The sequence below is a fragment of the Convolutriloba macropyga genome, chromosome 15 (assembly GCF_964194025.1).
Source record: "Convolutriloba macropyga chromosome 15, txConMacr16.3, whole genome shotgun sequence".
In the NCBI taxonomy this organism is placed as follows: Eukaryota; Metazoa; Xenacoelomorpha; order Acoela; family Convolutidae; genus Convolutriloba; species Convolutriloba macropyga.
This window is the reverse complement of record NC_134482.1, coordinates 26,852,827-26,872,656: the sequence shown is the minus strand read 5'-3', so window position 1 is coordinate 26,872,656 and position 19,830 is coordinate 26,852,827. Positions and strand designations below refer to the sequence as shown.

The 19,830-nt window shown below is 36.0% G+C and overlaps 1 protein-coding gene across 1 annotated transcript in view; it reads left to right on the top strand.

The window, feature by feature from the left end:
• The window catches only part of LOC142354601 (ubiquitin carboxyl-terminal hydrolase MINDY-3-like), a 245,816-nt gene that overhangs the window by 145,048 nt on the left and 80,938 nt on the right, over positions 1 to 19,830 (top strand). The window lies entirely within an intron of this gene.

The following is a 19,830-nucleotide window of genomic DNA, read 5'->3' as shown; positions in this document are numbered from 1 at the left end:
GATGGCTAATGTGAACTAAAATGTTCACAATTAAAAAACATAGCAGGACAAGTCCTGACGTACAATTCAAAGAATTTTCATTGACTAAACAGAAAAACTTGACCTAGAATGGACTATGAGTGAATTGAGAAAACCATTTTATAAAAAAAAATCAGATAAAAAATTAAGAAAAAAAACAGAAAATCGATGTCAAAATGCCGCATGTGAACAAAAAACCACTAGCGAGAAAGCGAAGTTTTGTTCAAACATCGTTTTCTCACTGTACTTTAAATTTGGAGCGAAAAAATTTCACGCCGCAAATCCACTCGCTTTTTCGCTCCACTTCCTGTTTCGGCGTGACCAAAATCACTACCCAATTTGACTTCAAAAATCATGAAAATGTGTGAACAGATCTTAAAAAAAAACATAGCCGGAAGAATTCCGGAAAAGACTCGAAGGAGAAAATTGCCAATCCTTTGGACTTAACAACTGAACAACTATTGTGAACCCTGAACCTCCACAAATGCCCTAAAAAATAAGGAAGAATAGAAACGGCATTAAAACACAAATTGAACAAAAAACTATAAAAACTTAAGTTTTGTTTAAACTTGACTTTTTTAAGTACAATGAAACATAAAGCCGAATAAAATTCCTTTGCAATTAGAGCAATGAAAAGCTCGCAAAACAATGTGCAAGTCATAATAGGCTAAGAAACTTGTCTAAGATTTTAAAAAAAGAAAACTCCAAAAAAATAAGAAAAATGGTTTTAAAATTTCTCAATTTTCCTTAGAAAAAAATAAGTTACACCAAGAAAACTTCAGTCAATTGGTATCTGATTATTTCTTAAATAACAAGCTTCTATCCAAATCCCACTTAAAGCATTAAAACAAAAAAAACGGGCAAAAAATCATTAAATTTCGTCTAAAAATCAGCAAAACTGATCGGAAATCTCCAAAATAGCATTAACCTCAAATTTACAACTTGAAACCTTCAATTCCCACCAGAACAAGCCTAAAACTATTACAATATCATTATCAAACCTCATGGCCATCAAAAACTGCAAAAAACTGCTTTTAGAAGCCGCACGTGAACAAAAAAAGTTCGCTCGCTTAGAGAAATTTTTTTTCACACATCAATTTTTCGCTCTCTCAAAAACAGCGGTATGAACAAAAACCACTCTGTTTTCGCTCCACTCTTCACTTTTGTTCACCGCCAAAATCACTCCAAATTTTTTCACGCCTTTCATTTCCCGCTTCAAAAATCACTCAAATAAAATTGATTAAAAAAAAAGGACTTCTCCAATACTCCTCTTCGAGTCGTAAAAAAGACAGCGCCCCAACACAATTCAAATTCTTTGAATTGAAAAACTGAAAAATGTATCATTCAGCGCATTTCAGCTGCAGCTGTTCTGTACTGAGAAATTTTTGCCTCTTTAAGCTTATTTTCGAATTTATTCTGAACAATTTTCATTAACCGGGCTTTTTTGAGCCGCAAAGTGTTTTACAGCTGATTGAAAGAAAGCCGTTTTCTGACAGACTTTGATGACAAATGAAAAAAAAACGCTTAAGGAAAAACTCAAGTAACTTTTCTTTTACATTAAAAAAATAACGCCCATTCATTTGGGCCTGTTTAATTGTTCCTACCCTACTTTTATTGGGGGGGGGGGAGGGGGGCAAATTGCTCACATTAAATTTTTTGTTAAATCAAATTTGGTCCTTAGGAGTCGTAAGACAAGAACCGTCAAGAGGTGTGCATAGAATTAAGGCAAATTTTGAAAGACCTCTTCTCTTACTATGAACGTCAAAGTTTGGAGTTTTGTTAACATTTGAATTTTCCATACATTCATTGTTCATTTTGAAAAACTTTAGTTAATTTCAGCTCAATTGTGATATTATTTCATATATTCGTGTTATATATATTTGTGTTTGTGGAGCAATCACAAGACCATTAATTGCCAAATCGATCATTTTTTTAAAAAGACAGATCTGGACTTGAATGCAGACTTTCGATTTTTGGAGCAATGGTGATTTCTGTAATGGTGTTTTTCCTCATTAGTTTAAGGCAAAATATGCTAAGAATGAATGATGAACGTGTTTCAGTGGTGGATAGCTGATGACATTAGATTTCGTTTGACGCCAATTATTTATTTTTTGACTTTGACACTGTGCGTCTTCATTCAGTCTTTAAATTTTTGTAAACGTTGCTTTTTCCTCTGCTAGTTAGTCTTGTGCCTCACATAGTCCTATTAAAATTTAACAAAATCTATGATTGTTGCTATTTATGCAGTTTTATTGCCTTATTGTTTATTGTGACACTGGTTTCTTTCAAAATTAAACAAATAACTTATAGGCTCTGAGAAAAAGTGACTTGAAAAATTAGAGTGGTTTCCTCGATTGAAAAAATAACTATAAAACGTTAAGGTAAACTGTGTGATCAAACGCTTTTCAGATTTACAGTTCAATTCCAAAGTTTCATACGGATATTCAACAAAATTCGTACCTTGGGTGGCGGGGGATGATAAAAAAGTTTCGATTTTAATCAAAGCCTCTATGGCTAATGTGAACTGAAAATGTTCATTTTTAAAAAAAAACTGATAAATGTATCCTTCAGCGCATTTCAGCTCAAGTTGATCTGTATTGATAAATTTTTGCCACCTTAAGCTTATTTTCGAACTTATTCTGAACAATATTTATGAACCGGGCTTTTTTGTGCCGCCAAATGTTTGACGGTTGATTGAAAAAAAAACATTTCTGACATAGTTTGAAGACATCTGAAAAAAACGCTCCAGGAAAAATTAAAGAATCTTTTCTTTTACTTTAGAAAAATTACGCCCGTCCCTTTGGGCCTGTTTTATTGCTCCTACGCTACTTTTTGTGGGGGGGGGGGGGCAAATAGCTCTCACGAAACTTTTGTCATATCAAATTTGGCCCTTAGGAGTGGTAAGACAAGAAGAACCGTCTAGAGGTGTGCATAGAAATAAGGCAAAAATTGAAAGACTTCTTCTTTTACGAGGAGTTGTCAAAGTTCGGAGTTTTGCTAACATTTGACATTTCCCAATATTCATTGTTAATTTTTAGTTAAATTCAGCTGAATTATGACAATATTTTGTATATTTGTGTTTTATGTTTGTGTGTGTGGAGCAATAAAAAGACACTTAATTTCCGAACTGTTCATTTTAAAAATAAAACCGGTCTGGACTTGAATGCAGAGTTTCATTTTTTGGAGCGACTTTTGGGATAAACCTCAAAGAATTTGATTTCTGTAATGGTGTTTTTCCTCATTAGTTTAAGGCAAAATATGCTAAGAATGATGCACGTGCGTCAGCGGTGGATAACTGATGACATCAGATTTCGTTTGCCGCCAATTTTTTTTTGACTTTGACACTATGCGTCTTCATTCAGTCTTTAAATTTTTGTAAACGTTGCCTTTTCCTCTGCTAGTTAGTCTTGTGCCTCACATAGTCTTATTAAAATTTAACAAGATCTATGATTGTTGCTATTTATGCAGTTTTATTGGCGTATGATTTTTGTGACACTGGTTGTTTTCGAAATTATGCAATTAAATTATAAGCTCTGACAAATAAATAAACAGTAATCTCAGTTCTTTTTTCAGTCAATAGCGAGTCCCTGATGTGTAAGTGAAGCTTATTGATTTCGTAATTTTTCAGTTTTGCTATGTTTCAATTTTTCTTCTGTCCTACTAATTTTGCTGATTTTGAAATGTTTGACTGGCTTCTTAACGTTGTGAAAGCAAATCTTCAGAACCGACTTTTAAGTGGGTTCTTTTTTAATTACCTTTTCAAAGTCTCTAAGAGATTATTGGGAAATAGATCCCCCACTATTAGTTGAACTCCCAAGTTGTAAATTAATCTTTTTGACAAAATGTTTTAGTTGATTCAACCAAAACACATTGGTATGGAAATGTTTTTTCCTCGGTTGGACTTCCAAGTTTTACTTCTCCAAGACAAATTTTGAGTTCTTCTTAATTGTTAGTAATTGTTTTTGTTAATTATTTACCTATTAGTGTCAATAAAATTAAGTCTGATCAGTTTTTTCTTTGAGCATTTAGTCAAAACAGACAGTGATCTCATCGTAGAGATCACTTAACTGTGCAAAAACTCTTAGTGCTTGAACAGGCTGAGTTTTTTTCAGAATATTGACTTTAGTTGGCTTTTAACCACGTGCATTGGTGTTTACTTGTTAGTTTCGTCACATCACTGCCTTTTAAAAAGTAATTTGATGCTGGTTGTTTTCTTATAATAATTGATAGGAAATGATTAACGATTTTGTTATTTGATTTCCTGTTTAAAAAACGCCTCCTTTGATTTCTTAGTTTGTTTGACAGATTTAGTTCACAGAAACTGACCTTAAAATTAGCGTTTTCTTTTTTCAGCATTTTTTCATTTTTTTCGCCAATGTGGGTTATTTAATTTGAGAACAAATTTTTTGGAGCAACGTTTTTTAATTTCCATTTGCAAAAAAAGACTTAGCCCGCTCAATATTTAACTCGTATTCATCTAGTTTGGCTCATCTCTATTTATATTTTGTGTGAGTTTGCTTTTTCATGTTAAAATAATCATCTAAATCAAAATTCAGGATCTAAAGTTAATATTAACACGGTGACGTTGTCGTTTCTTCAAATCAAGAATTGAAAATGGTTCAAATTCGCAGTTGCAATTACATGCTTGGCCATTGTCTTTCTGACCTCTATAGAAGCAGCAAGGAAGACAGGTTGTATGACAGATGAAGATTGTAAGACCGGGAAGTCTTGTAACCCCAGGAAGATTTGCGTCAGACGTCGAAGAGCTGCAATCAAGCGACAGTTCGTATGCATGGAAGACTCCGATTGTGATGAGGGATCAGTTTGCAGCGATTTGAAAATTTGCGTAATTGGGGAAAGAACGTAGAGAAGCACCCCCTTAGAAAAACTTTGAACCAAAATTTGAGTAACTAAGTGTATACAGTTAAATTCCTGATTATTCTGAAGGCATGTAAACTTTAACCTTTCGGTTATATAATTTAATTTACATGTTTAGAAGAAAAAAAAGTCTGACTGTTATTGCAATAGAGACCGCACCACCTTGATAATTAAGATATTTTAATTGAAAAGCGTTAATGTTTCCGGTTTAATTTGAAAATGGGATGCAGTCTGATATTTGGATCTCACATTTTTGTTGCTTGGTAAAGTTATTTTTTTACTTCAGGAAAATAGTTTTTGTCTGCTTGACGAATATGCATTAAATTGATTTTCATTTCTGTCAATTCGTTTGTTCTGGTGTTCTTCCTGGTAAAATTGAGAAACTTTATCAAGATAATCACCACTATTTCGTTTGCACTCCTCTCCATTTTATGAATCTCAAAAAATAAATAACAAAATTTCAGCTGGTTTTAAGTTTTGAAGGTATTCTATCTCTGCTTCGATCAGTAGTCCAATAGGCAACAAATGTTGACAAGTGGGATCAGAGCATTACGGATAGTGCCAACGGATATTAGCAAGCCTCTTTGTTTATCTTCAAAAGGTGATGGTTTACGTATGGTGGTGTTTATGAAAATGGCCGCTTTTGATCCAACAACGCAGTTGCCAGTGGCGTAATTTACACCTTTATTCGTATTGCTTGCTTAATATTGTTTTTTTAGTTATTAATGTGGGCGTCTTTCACATTCATTATCAAAACCGAGTCCGGGACCAAACAACAAATTGTCTGGGCTGGGGGTTATAAATGGTCTGGAAGGAGTTTTGTCTGAGAGTTGTCTGGTCATAGGTCCAGTGGGTCTAAAAATTTTTCTGGGAGGTCTCATCATGAGTTTGAAGATTGCTTGAGCATGGGTTTGGGAGCTCTGGCCAAAGGTCTGGAAATTTTCTGGACATAAGTCTGGGAAGTCTGGACATAGGTCTATGAGAACTGCTCATGAGTCTAGAGTTTGTCTGGAGATCAAACCCGGAAGTCTGGTCTTAGGTTCGGAAGATGTGTGGAGATCAGCCTGGTAGGTCAAGAAATTTCGTTTAGTCACAAGCGGTATCTGATAACGCCATGAATCCGCTGGTCCGCATTGGGAAGGGTGATAGGTCGTTATCTGTCTTGAGTCTCTTGGGGGGTCCCGGGAGGACAATGGGTGACTTTTGTAGGTCAATTGGGGGGTCCGTGGGGGACAATGGGTGACTTTTCAGGTCACTTGGGGGGTCCCTGGAGGACAGTGGCTGACTTTTGTAGGTCAATTGGGGGGTCCGTGGGGGACAATGGGTGACTTTTCAGGTCACTTGCGGGGTCCCTGGAGGACAGTGTGTGATTTTTGTAGGTCTCTTGGGGGGTCCCTGGGGGACAATGGGTGACTTCTGTAGGTCACTTGGGGGTTGTCACTGAAGGACAGATGCACTGAAAGCTGGTTCTGCTGGCAGAAATTTGGAGGCTGTTGGGTGCAGCTACTGATGACTCAGGTTGGCCTGAGTGGGCTGGCTGACAGTTGGAGGCCAGTAGTGGGACTCTACTACAAGCAGGTTCTGCTGGTAGAACACTGGAGGCGGTTGGGTGCAGCTGCTGATGACCCAGGTTGGCCTGAGTGGTCTGGCTGGCTGTTGGAGGGCAGTAGTGAGGGTCTACTGCAAACTGGTTCTGCTGGCAGGACACTGGAGGCTGTTGATTGCAGCTGCTGATGACTCAGGTTGGCCTGAGTGGGCTGGCTGACAGTTGGAGGCCAGTAGTGGGACTCTACTACAAGCAGGTTCTGCTGGTAGAACACTGGAGGCGGTTGGGTGCAGCTGCTGATGACCCAGGTTGGCCTGAGTGGTCTGGCTGGCTGTTGGAGGGCAGTAGTGAGGGTCTACTGCAAGCAACTTCTGCTGGCAGGACACTGGAGGCGGTTGGGTGCAGCTGCTGTTGACTCAGGTTGGCCTGAGTGGGCTGGCTGACTGATGGAGGGCAGTTGTGAGAGTCTACTTCAAGCTGGTTCTGCTGGCAGAACACTGGAGGCTGTTTGGTGCAGCTGCTGATGACTCAGGTTGGCCTGATTGGGCTGGCTGGCTGTTGGAGGGCAGTAGTGGGACTCTACTGCAAGCTGGTTCTGCTGACAGAACACTGGATGCGGTTGGGTGTAGCTGCTGATGACTCAGGTTGGCCTGAGTGGGCTGGCTGTCTGATGGAGGGCAGTAGTGAGAGTCCACTGCAAGCTGGTTCTGCTGGCAGAACACTGGAGGCTGTTTGGTGCAGCTGCTGAGGACTCAGGTTGGCCTGAATGGGCTGGCTGGCTGTTGGAGGGCAGTAGTGGGACTCTACTGCAAGCTGGTTCTGCTGGCAGAACACTGGAGGCTGTTTGATGCAGCTGCTGATGGCTCAGGTTGGCCTGAGTGGGCTGGCTGGCGATTGGAGGGCAGTAGTGGGACTCTACTGCAAGCTGGTTCTGCTGGCAGAACACTGGAGGCTGTTTGATGCAGCTGCTGATGGCTCAGGTTGGCCTGAGTGGGCTGGCTGGCGATTGGAGGGCAGTAGTGGGACTCTACTGCAAGCTGGTTCTGCTGGCAGAACACTGTAGGCGGTTGGGTGCAGCTGCTGATGACTCAGGTTGGCCCGAGTGGGCTGGCGACATCCTCGTTGTCTTACTTTGTAAAGTGTTTCACCGGACCCGTATCTTGCTTTTAACCAATTTTGAAAATGTTCAACAAAAACTAACCAAGAAAAGCTGCTTCGCGTGGTTGTTTAATTATTATTTTTCGAACTGTTGCTACTAAACAATTCTTTTTTGAAATCTTTGGTTCAAAAATTAACCATGAAAAGCTACTTCGCGCGGTTGTTTATTTCATTTAGGAAAGCTAACAACAGGACTCAAATACCTCATAACAATAGGACTAATATAAGTATTTTCGGTATTTAGCTTATTTCAAACAATTGAAATGACAAAACTTAGATAGCTCCTTATCCCTTGTGGTTGGGGAACCTAGGACCCGAAGACAACGAAATCTGCTATATCAAATCACTGAGATTGCAAAAAAAATCTTATCTGGTTTACAGCCCTCAGTATTTGAAAGTGGTCATCTCCATTCTGCCATCTCTTTTGTCCATCTCAGTGGATGTCCATCTCAGTCCATCTCAATGTCTCAATGTAGCACATACCACTCAAAATAACTTAAGCAAGAGGTCCTGGGTTCGCTCACTGAGTTCCCAGGAGCCCCAAAATGATAACGCCATGAATCCGCTGGTCCACATTGGGAAGGGTGATAGGTCGTTATCTGTCTTGAGTCTTAGCTTTAAGTTTCAATTAGTTTGGTTGCTCCAGTTTTGTTTCAGGTTACACAATTCAAACAAGAGTATCATTTCCGGTTTTACAACATTTCATCATCGTGACTTCACTCGTTACAACTTTTGGAAACAAATCAACCTACAAAAGGCCGTAAAACACAATAAACGTAAGAAGTTAATCTCTAGCATTAACAGTATCATCTAAAAGCAAAGTTTAAAAAGTGCCCCATAATGTTACCAGCGTCACTTTAGCAATCCCTCATTTTGCTGATTGGTAATTTTTGGCTATGTTTGAGATAAATTAATAAAATTTAAAAACTGCAGATCTTTACTCTGAATTTTTATCTATTTTTGTCAAATTTTTCCTCAGATTTTAAATTCTTTCCTTGAAATTTTCCAACTCTTCATGTAAAATTTTAACTTTTCCAGTTATTTTATTGAGTTGAAAAGATAGAAATTATGTTTTGCTAAATTAAATCAATTGTGAAGTCTTAAATAAAAACTATTGACCAATAGTTTTTCAGTTCTGTCATGTTTTCTCAATATTTGTTCAATTTTAACAGCCAAGTTGGACTGGAGACCTTGCGCTGAAAATCCGAAGAATTCTCTTATAACGCATTTTGCCCAATTATCCTTTGCTATTGAAACAACAGATTTTTTTGCACAATTGTACTGTTTTCGGTTGACTAAAAGTTTTGATTGTTTCTGCAGACAAAACGGCTGTTGTTTTGAGTTCCTAGCAGATATTTTTTCAGTTGATAGCGTTTATAAATTTATATAAATTCAGTTAATAATTTTATATCACCTGTTACACTGGGGTCGGAAATAAAATAACTATTTTTATAGATAGTCTGGAAGAATTTTTGTTATCCGGGAGGTCTGGAAAAACTTCTGGTATTTCTTATCACGATATCAGAGGTCTGATAGTTGTCTGAACAGAGTCTGGAACGGAAAAGTCTGGACATAGGTTTCTGAGGTCTGATCATGAGCCCAGAGTTTGTCTAGTTATCATTCTACGGTCATGAATATGGAAGGTGTTTGGCCACAAATCTGGGACGGCTGGCAAATATTCTCTTTCAAATTAGGTATCTTCGAACAGCTAAATTTAAAATGTGTAAACTTTGGCAAACAACGTCAATTTATCCATCGCTCAATTTTTGCAATGAACTTATTATTTTTTTATTCATTAGTCAGGTTTATTTAACTTAAAAACTAGGATTTTAAACTGAACTTTCATCGCTTTTCCTTTTTTCATCAACCTTTTCCTCATATTCGAGATTTATTCTCTTTTTTGATTTCCAACTTCTTCTTGTCCAATTTGTCCAGATTTTGTATTAAGCTTAGCATTACAAAATCTGTGCTTCCCGAAACTTGTTCTCTACAGAAATTTTTTGTTATATTGAGCTCCGAACAGAGGTTTTTTCAGTTGATTGTTTTTTAAGTCGTCATCTATTTAGAGTATGTACGTATATTTCCGTGTGTAGAAAGATCACAACAAGGTGTTCACCACTATATAAAATTGTCCACTTCCAAGTGTTGTAAATATTGCGAATACGTTTTCCTAACAAGCCGCGGAAAACGTAGAACTATTTACGACGCCTTTGTTTCATTAAATCAGAGTAAGCGTTCCCACGTCATTAATATTTGCTGAGTTGTTAAAATTCTATTTTGAAGTTTGTGGTATTTTTTCAAGTAACAGAACGAAGAAGTTTATGTTAAACATTATCATTTTGGTGTCTAAAACATCAGTTCCCTTTTTCATAGCACTAAAACTGCTACAAATTATCAAATCTGGGCAGTGTTTCAGGTTATACATCTTTTATGCAAAATTAGGGTCTCAATTCTAAGCCCCCCCCCATTTTATTGGGTGAATATTATTTCTAGACGCACGCTCCAATTTTTTATAAAAATGATTTAGTATGTAATGGCTTGCGCTCTGTAACTGGGAGTGCATAAAGTACTGAGTGTGGGGGGTGTATGAACAACCGTCAAATTCTTATAACAAATCCAGATTTGATTTTCTTCTATCAATTTTTTGTTTTTTTTTCGCAACTTCTGGATTATAGGAAAATACCATTAATCAGTAATTGAATAAGGCTTGTTTTTGTCAATTTAAAATATCTTGTCCAGAAATAATTTCATAAAACTCTTGTCTCAAGTAATCGAGAAAAAAGTGTTCAATTTTTCCTTGATGCCAACATTTTACTTTTATAAAAAATATCGATAACTGACAAAATATCACGCTACAAAGTCAGGATAAATTTACCTTAGCAGAGATAAGGTAATCTGTTTCTAACGTAAAGTTAATGTACAGTTCAGGTTAACTTTACCTTAACTTTTTAAAGGTAAGATTCAACTAAATTACCTTAAATTTTGACTTGTCTTCAGTTTCGTGAATCCGTTTATAATGGTCAAACCCGAAATGATTCACTACAACTCATTTTGGTATTGATTGGGGCTCCAAAATTGAAAAAAAATGTTTAAGTCTGTAAAAAAGTGTAGAAAACATGGATCAAAGGCTTTTTGATTTAAAGTTAACTCATAAATGTTTTCTAATATACAGAGAACCTCTGATTTTACCTTAAATTTTCCTGAAGACACCTTAAAATTACCTTTAACAATATCGGAGCACCATCTTAAATTTCACCTTAACTTTCATTAATTTTACCTTAAAATGAATATCACGTTAGTTAAAGTAAGGCAAGTTTACCTTAACGTTTCAGGTAAGTTAAAATGTTTTTTAAGCATAATTACTTTAAATTTTTGGTGTGTTGAAATTCTGTAGGGTGCAACCGAGGTAGCTATATAAGGCTGGGGAACAGAAAGAAGCCTTTACATGGGTCGAGCAAAAGTATTTTTGTTTGAATTATGTGTCGAGCCTGGTTGTTTATAGGCATTATTATTAGTTGAGCATAAGATTTTATTGCGTCGAAAAGTAACATATCAATAATCGAGCTACGGACAATTTACCGGTAACCTAGTGTCTTGGATCGAGAAAAAGTCTTTCGTTTATTTGTTTGTGTACATACTCAAGCAATAACTGGTTTGGACTAAACATCAAAATTGAATGTTCTGATTACCCACAATACTTGACTAACGTAATAAGCACTACCAAATTGATCATAATTTTTTTGGTTTTAGGCACATAATGCCAAAATTAACGCATGAATATTTGGGACCAAGCTAAAGTCCAGCTCAATTAACTTGGATCAAGCTTGAGTCCAGCATGGATCAATTTGGATTTCAAGTCGAAACTTGGGTATTGGTGGATGTAACTTAAAACAAACATTTCTACCTCCTAGTGCAAAAGCAAACCTTTTGTTTATTGGGCAGTTGACAACGATATTTATGTTTTATTCAATCAGGGGTAAGTGATTATATTGAGAAAAGAAACGCTTGTTGTTGAAATTTCTATCTGGCTACCCGTTGATCAACTTTGTCTTTTTGAAAAATTTGAAAGAAACAGCCAGTAATTGAAATGAGGAAAAAACGGGTTCCAAAAAATTATCACCATCAACGGGTAGCCAGATAGAAATTTCAACAACAAGCGTTTCTTTTCTCAATATAATCACTTACCCCTGATTGAATAAAACATAAATATCGTTGTCAACATAAATTATCCTCAGAAAATCAAACATAATATTTAGGAATATTTCAATATAATCAGCAAACAATAATGAAGATATAAATAAGATAATTTACTTTAACTTACCTAAACTAACCTTAAAATGCCTTTAGTTTTCAGCTGAATATTTACGATAAATTTATCTGAGTTTTTACTGGTTACCTTAAAAAGGTGAAAATTTGATTTATTGTTAAGGTAAATATTCAATACTTTTTAAGGTGAATTCAGGTGAATGTGAGGGTGGTGCCCCTTAATTTTTCAGGTACTGTTCTGGTAAATTTACGGTAAGTTAAGGTTTGTTAAGGCAAGGCAAAACTATCTGAACGTTTCAGGAGGTAATTTAAGGTACTTCTTCAGGTCAATTTACCTTAATATTATTTAGCGGCTGTTCTACAGAAGACTTTTTATAAAAGTAAACCGGATTAAATTAAATTGTAAATCCAAGTAAAAACAAGGAGGATTACAGGAAAGTGGTTAACTTCTTTCGGTTTCGAATTACTTCACAATTCCAGATTCTCGAATTGGATTTTTCGTGAACTCCGGCATTAACGAGTAAACATATCTCCAATTAACTACATTCCAAAACTCGTATGGAAAATACCATGGTCTGAATTTGAGATCTTGATAACAAAATTTGGGCGCAATTGTTCCCATTTCTCTGGTTGAATTTCCAGGTCCATGGTTGGAGTATGTTGTAATGTAACCATCGGCTAATTCCATTAATTGCATTTCGACAATGTAGACTAAATAGGATTTCGTCGATGAAAATGGTTCTCGCTGCAAATGGGAAAAGTTTCCTCCTTGATTTCTAAGATTTGTGCTCTCAAAAATAGACTCGTTTAACATAGACTAGCGTTTAATGTCAACTAAAAGTTGAAAAAGTATGATGCTCCATTTCCGGGTGCGCAATCCTCAATTAATTACACAAGTATATATAATTATATAATTAAGCAGCCATTTACCAAATAAAGAAAATGGCTTCACAAAATATTCATTTTCTCACCACAACCCGGGTCAACGATCATACAACTTTCTTTGATTTCGTACTAGGTCATATATGATTCTTATTATATCGCATTTGCAATCCACATTTGATTCTTTGTGTGCGCTAAAAGAATAACTTTGTGGTTTAAACGTATTCAGAAAACGAATTTGACGTGATATGCGTTTTCTTATTAATTTTTTTTATAAAAGTATAAACTGGCTTCAGAGTATGTCAAAAATTTTGTTATTTGTTTGGACTTACTCTTTTATTTTGTGCCCAACTTGCAATTTATATCGTACGTTAGGGTCTTTTGGCGGATCACAATGTGATGCCGGGGTATCATATATGTGATGCCCTACCGAATAATAACAAAAAACATAAATGGATAAAGATTTTCAAAAAATAGATGTATGATTGTTGGTATTCGTAATAGGATCATATATGATTTTTTTTGGTTTCATACAAGGATCGTACTAAGAAATCAAGTATGGACAGTATGAAATCATATATGATCCTTGTATGAAATCAAAGAAACTTCAACCCGGGCATTAGAAAATAATTTTAAAAAAGATTTTTTCAAAAAATGAACTTTTGTGGCTGAATGAAGGAAACCAATCCCTGGAAAATCATTGGCAGGTCGTAGGACTCGAACATGTAATAATTTTTGAAGTAATTCCTTAAAGTTCGTGTATATTGATTATCTCGTAGCATGTCTGACATAAGGTAAACAATTTGTTTGTTTTTGTTGACACCAAACTTTTCTAGTTTGTCGAACAAATCATTATCATTCACATAGTATAATGCGCAATTTTTGTCGTTTCCACGAAGTTTCAAGACAATCAGTTCTGAAGATTCGCTAAGTATTTGGCCATTTGTGTGAGCAATTCGTGAAGACATTTTTCGTAGATACGCTGCTATATAATTCGCAGTTTTCTTGAAAAATGATGCATAAGGAACAGTTTCTTTTAAATTAATATTCTGTACCAAACTTAAGTTTTCATAAAGACTGGCAATCGTTTTTGATGGTATGATATGGGCTGTTCTATAATGGCTAACTGTACATTTGTTGTTTTTAGCTGCAAATTCCATAGTTATTGTGTTTTTTGATACCGTTTCAGAAGTGAAACTTAGCATAGGAATCATCCGTAGTCGACATAGCTGTGTAGTACCCTAAAAAATCATATTTTTTATATTTTTACTTTTTACATTTTAATACAGGCAGCAAAGATATTAAGATATATCATCAATGTCGAGGTGTCAACGCGAAAAATTGCCAAGCATTGCGGTTTTTGGGCTGAATGCGGAGGAAGCGGAGAAAGAAAAACTTTCACCACTATAAACAGCTTATCATACTGCCGGGTAAAAAATCATAGTAAATCTATTTGCTATGACTTTTTGCAAGATCTGCTGTTTATAGTGGTGAAAAACTTTTTCAATGCTTCCTGTTGGTATGATATTTTTGGTACAAAAATTAACAAAAATTCCTGTGAAGGCAATGAAGATCAAAATCTAACCGCGAAAATTCACTTACTTTGCTAAATTCACAGCTTAAAAGCTCAAATCTTAGAAAAACTCAACGCGTGTTTTCAATGAAGTGAAATAAATCTAATTTAAATTCAGAAGAAGTATCTGAGAATTATGTGCTAGGTGCGCAATGGAAACGCAACTGGTTGACATGCAGAAGATTAGAAAACGCGTACCAAAACTTTTTGGTAAAATGAATGCTGTGAAAATAAAAATTTAACGGCTAAAAGTTACATAACCTAAAGAATTTTACTGTATTCATCGGTAAAAGATATTTGTGCTATGTGGTGAGTGTTATTATGCAATCACTTACATTATTCTTTCAAAAAAACGTCAACTCGGGTTTTGAGAATGCAGTTCAATCCTGTTTAAATAATTCTGTTAAAAAACAGTCATACGCAATGAGCTTGTTTATTTCAATTAGGTGTAATCAGCATGACAATTTCTACGGTTTTTAAGTGGGATCTTTGTAGCATTAATAGTATATGAGAATTTTAGTTTGAACTAAGATATCTCCTATTTTGGTTATGGCCATTGTCAAAGAATTTGAAAAAAAAAGAAATTCGAGCAACAAAGCATTGGGTAAAAATTAGTTTCATAAAAAATGTTATATATCAAAAAACAGCTAAGACTCCGAATCGATCTGTAAAAACAGGGATCTTTGTAGCATTGATAGTATATGAGAGTTTCAGTTTGAGCTAGGATATTTTCTATATGGTATTTCCCAAAACACGACTTAGACTTCGAATCGAACAGTAAAAAACAACCAAAAATTCTATATCATTTCTAAGCATGAAATTTATAGCTTTCAGGGCAACAATTGTTAACTTGATCAAAGTCATACTCATTGTTTTTTTTCTCATCACAAAAACTACAAATTCGCAAAAACAAAACAAGTAACGGAAACAAAATTACGTTTGTCCCGTAAAAAACCAGAGGATGCTTGTTTTTTCTATTAAATCCTGTTTTCTAAGATAAACTTTTGCAGAAAATTCAGATTACAACTTTTGCAAAACCAGAGCATTTAACGAATTTGTATGGTGGCTCCACTATAGGTGGCTCCACTATAACTGGCTCCACTATAGGTGGCTCCACTATAGGTGGCTCCACTATGGGGTCTGCTAGGTGGCTCCACTATAACAATTGAAGTAGATGGCATCTCCATTGGCACCGCGAAATCTCTTCTTATTTCGGCGGGTTGTTTTGGCGGTGCTGTTATTAGTGATCTTTTTGGTTTAGTGGGCTTTCGTACCCGAAAAGCGCGTGTAACATTAGAATGTATAGAAGAAACTGTACTGATATCATCGGCTACTTTTTTGTGCATCATGCGTTTTCCTCCCTCTAGCTTCTTCCTTAATTTTTTCGCGTGATGGTTGATTAGTTCCTCGGTTGTTTTTCCTGTTGGTATCTTTGGTCGTCGATTTGCGCAGACCTGTAGTTCTGTTTGGCGTTCAGCTTTTGTACCAAATTTCGCTAAGTCTGAATTTCTGATAGTTACGTCTCTCTTTCCTGGTTCTTTAATGACTGAGGTAAATGTATCCGTTTTTACAACTGAAGATCATGGCGCCAACACGTCGTATAAGCCATCGAGGCTTTTCTTTGATCGTTTGGTACGCGGTCTCTTTTTCGCAAGTTTTACTTCTAATGAAGCTTCTGTGCGGGGTACCGATTGTCCAACGTCTGGGTGGGGAATTATTCTTGATTCCTTGTTCGGGTCCTCATTTTTTCTTCTTGTCGCATCTTTGCTCAGTCTGTCTTTTTTCATCTATATCATTTCTAAGCATGAAATTTATAGCTTTCAGGGCAACAATTGTTAACTTGATCAAAGTCATACTCATTGTTTTTTTTTCTCATCACAAAAACTACAAATTCGCAAAAACAAAACAAGTAACGGAAACAAAATTACGTTTGTCCCGTAAAAAACCAGAGGATGCTTGTTTTTTCTACTAAATCCTGTTTTCTAAGATAAACTTTTGCAGAAAATTCAGATTACAACTTTTGCAAAACCAGAGCATTTAACGAATTTGTATGTATATAACGATATTTTCCAACATTATCAAGCAGAAAGCGCCATAGAATAATTTATATATATATATATATATATATATATATCGATATATATATATATATGTATATGTAAATATATATATATATATATATATATATGTGTGTATATATATTTAAATATGTATATATTATGTGTATATATATATATATATATATATATATATATATATATGTATATATTGATATATATATATATATATATATATATATATTTATAAATATCATACTATTTATATATGTATACAAGTATATATACTTGTGTGTTTACACAAGTAGTCGCATACATTTAACATATATATATATATATATATATATATATATATATATATATATATATATATATATAGGTAGATATAAATAGAAATATACATATATATGTATATATATATATATATATATATATATATGATCCCATAATCACGTCATAAGTTTAGAACTTTCGTTTGGGAACAAGAGAATGTTGTTTTTGTAGCTTCATTTGGCTTCAACGAATTTCTTTATGGTCACCCGTTAGGTTGTCAGAGAAAAAGCGTCAGGATGAAAATCTGCTTAAAACCTTTAGTAGAGCTGTCGTACAGATTAGCAATCTGTGGGTTGAGTTGATTCGCGGTGCTGATTTACTCAAACTTAGGGTTCCAAATTATGGGTTAATTCGCGGAGCGAAATGACACTTAATTTTGATGCTTGTTGAATTTATATTCTGAATACAGAATTATTGTAGAAATGGTGGAGCGAAAGTTCGTTCTCATTTTGAATGGGTATTTCGCTGATCGAAATACGCTCAAATTGTATCTTGTTTAAGTTAAGGCTTTTTGGCAGAGCGGAATCTAGTTTAAGAGAGAGGCAACTAAATTGAATTCAGAAAATGAGCAGAATGATTCCAATTTAAGATTAACTAAAACAGATCAACAATTTGTTCACAATACTGCATTTTCAATTGCTGCAACTTAAAATCACGAGACAACATGAACAGACAAAAGATATCATACACGGGATGTAAACAAAATTAAAATTGTGAAAACATAAGATTTGATCTTCAGAAGAAGAACTAAATGATGAATGAAATAATGGTAAATGAAAATGAAATAAATTGATTTAAATTAAAATGAACTTGATTAGATGCACCAAATCAATAGCCCCCAGACTAGCATGTACTATTGTACCACATTTCCCCCTTGACAAAATAAATGACAAAGTTATTTATCAGAAAATTAATAACATATGTACTGGTTAAATAATTAATACTATAAAGTTTTGAATCAGAGTTGTTTTATTTGTTAAATGTCAACAGTTTTCGGTTAAGTTTTAGTCGCTATCGCTTTCATAATATCTTTCGGCTTCGCCTACTGTCATCGTTGATTCTGGTCCGTCGTAATTGGGCGAGATGTAGAATTGAGTAGGGTACGATTGTGACGGTGAACATTGGCCGACTGTAAAGTCAGATTCGCTTTGTTGGGTTTGGGCAGCAGCTGTCTGTATGGCGGAGATTATCGATTAGTTCTGGCTTTGTTGTTGTTTGATGATTTGTCTCCTTTTTTTTCTCGCAATTGTACCACGACTTGATTTTGTAGGGGGACAAGTTTGTACTGATGTGACGGATTCATCTGATTTGGTATTTGAGGGTGTTTTCGTTTTAAAGAGAACGTTTTCGTTTTAAAGGAATTAATGCAGCTGAGGGTTTTGTAGCGGCTTTACGTTGGGGTCTGCTAGGTGGCTCCACTATAACAATTGAAGTAGATGGCATCTCCATTGGCACCGCGAAATCTCTTCTTATTTCGGCGGGTTGTTTTGGCGGTGCTGTTATTAGTGATCTTTTTGGTTTAGTGGGCTTTCGTACCCGAAAAGCGCGTGTAACATTAGAATGTATAGAAGAAACTGTACTGATATCATCGGCTACTTTTTTGTGCATCATGCGTTTTCCTCCCTCTAGCTTCTTCCTTAATTTTTTCGCGTGATGGTTGATTAGTTCCTCGGTTGTTTTTCCTGTTGGTATCTTTGGTCGTCGATTTGCGCAGACCTGTAGTTCTGTTTGGCGTTCAGCTTTTGTACCAAATTTCGCTAAGTCTGAATTTCTGATAGTTACGTCTCTCTTTCCTGGTTCTTTAATGACTGAGGTAAATGTATCCGTTTTTACAACTGAAGATCATGGCGCCAACACGTCGTATAAGCCATCGAGGCTTTTCTTTGATCGTTTGGTACGCGGTCTCTTTTTCGCAAGTTTTACTTCTAATGAAGCTTCTGTGCGGGGTACCGATTGTCCAACGTCTGGGTGGGGAATTATTCTTGATTCCTTGTTCGGGTCCTCATTTTTTCTTCTTGTCGCATCTTTGCTCAGTCTGTCTTTTTTCATCTCAATTTCTGTGTCGCTGCATCCGTCAATGTTCCAATTTTCATCAGCAATGAGTTCATCCCATCGGACAGTCTCCAGATCAATTTTGACACAGGGGTTGCATTTTGCAGTTTTTGTAGCTATGTCCCTGTGCATATATGGCCACCACGCGTGAGTTGACATATCGGTCATCCCCCATGTTCCAGGATGAGTTGCGTGGATGGCGTCCACGTATGCGTCTTTGATGGCATGGGGAAGGGCTATCCTGTCGTCGATGCAAACACATCCATTCCTTACATGTAGATCCTTCCAGAAGGAATGTACATAGGGTGATATCTGCTTGCATCGGTCCTCATTTTCGGTCAGGATGCAATCTCGTATCTCTTTGAAGATCGCATCCTTAGTTGTAAGGCTAGCTATCAGGGAACTGGAAAAGATCTTTGCGAGAGCGAAATTGAAGGAGTCCAAATAAAGATCATCTACTGAAGGCGAAGTGACTGTTGTCGAATCAGTTGTAGGGGTGATTGGCGTCGCGGGTACTGCTTGGGCTGATGACGGTCCTGCTTCGTCTGCAAATCGTACTCTTGAGGGCGTCGATTGTTTGACTTGCATCAAAGTTTCATTTTCGGAGTTTGATTGAGACATCATGTATACTTTATTGAATTTGTTTGCGATTCGTTGGAAATTGCTTAATTCGAGAAGCGACTGTTTGGTAGAACGATTAAGGGCAAAAAGCGAGTGAGGAATGTTAGCTGTCGAGATTTTAATATTGGAATTTAAGGTATTTGGTGTTAATTCGTTAATTGAGTTATCAATATTCGTAATTGTAGAATATTCTGGATTTCGCGGTGCGAATTCGCTGCAAAATTTGTTAGAGGAATTTGGATTATTTGAGGCTCGTTTTGTAAGCGGATTTCGCGCTGCGAAATCGACGTCATTTTCTGCATTAAATAAAAAACGTTTCGCACCGCGTTTAATTACATCCAATTTTGCTACTATAAATTGCTCGTCATATGTAGATATATTAACGGTTTTTGTTGCGGGTCGCGAGAGATATAATCCACTAATCCCATTTTTGAGCCTGGGAGATG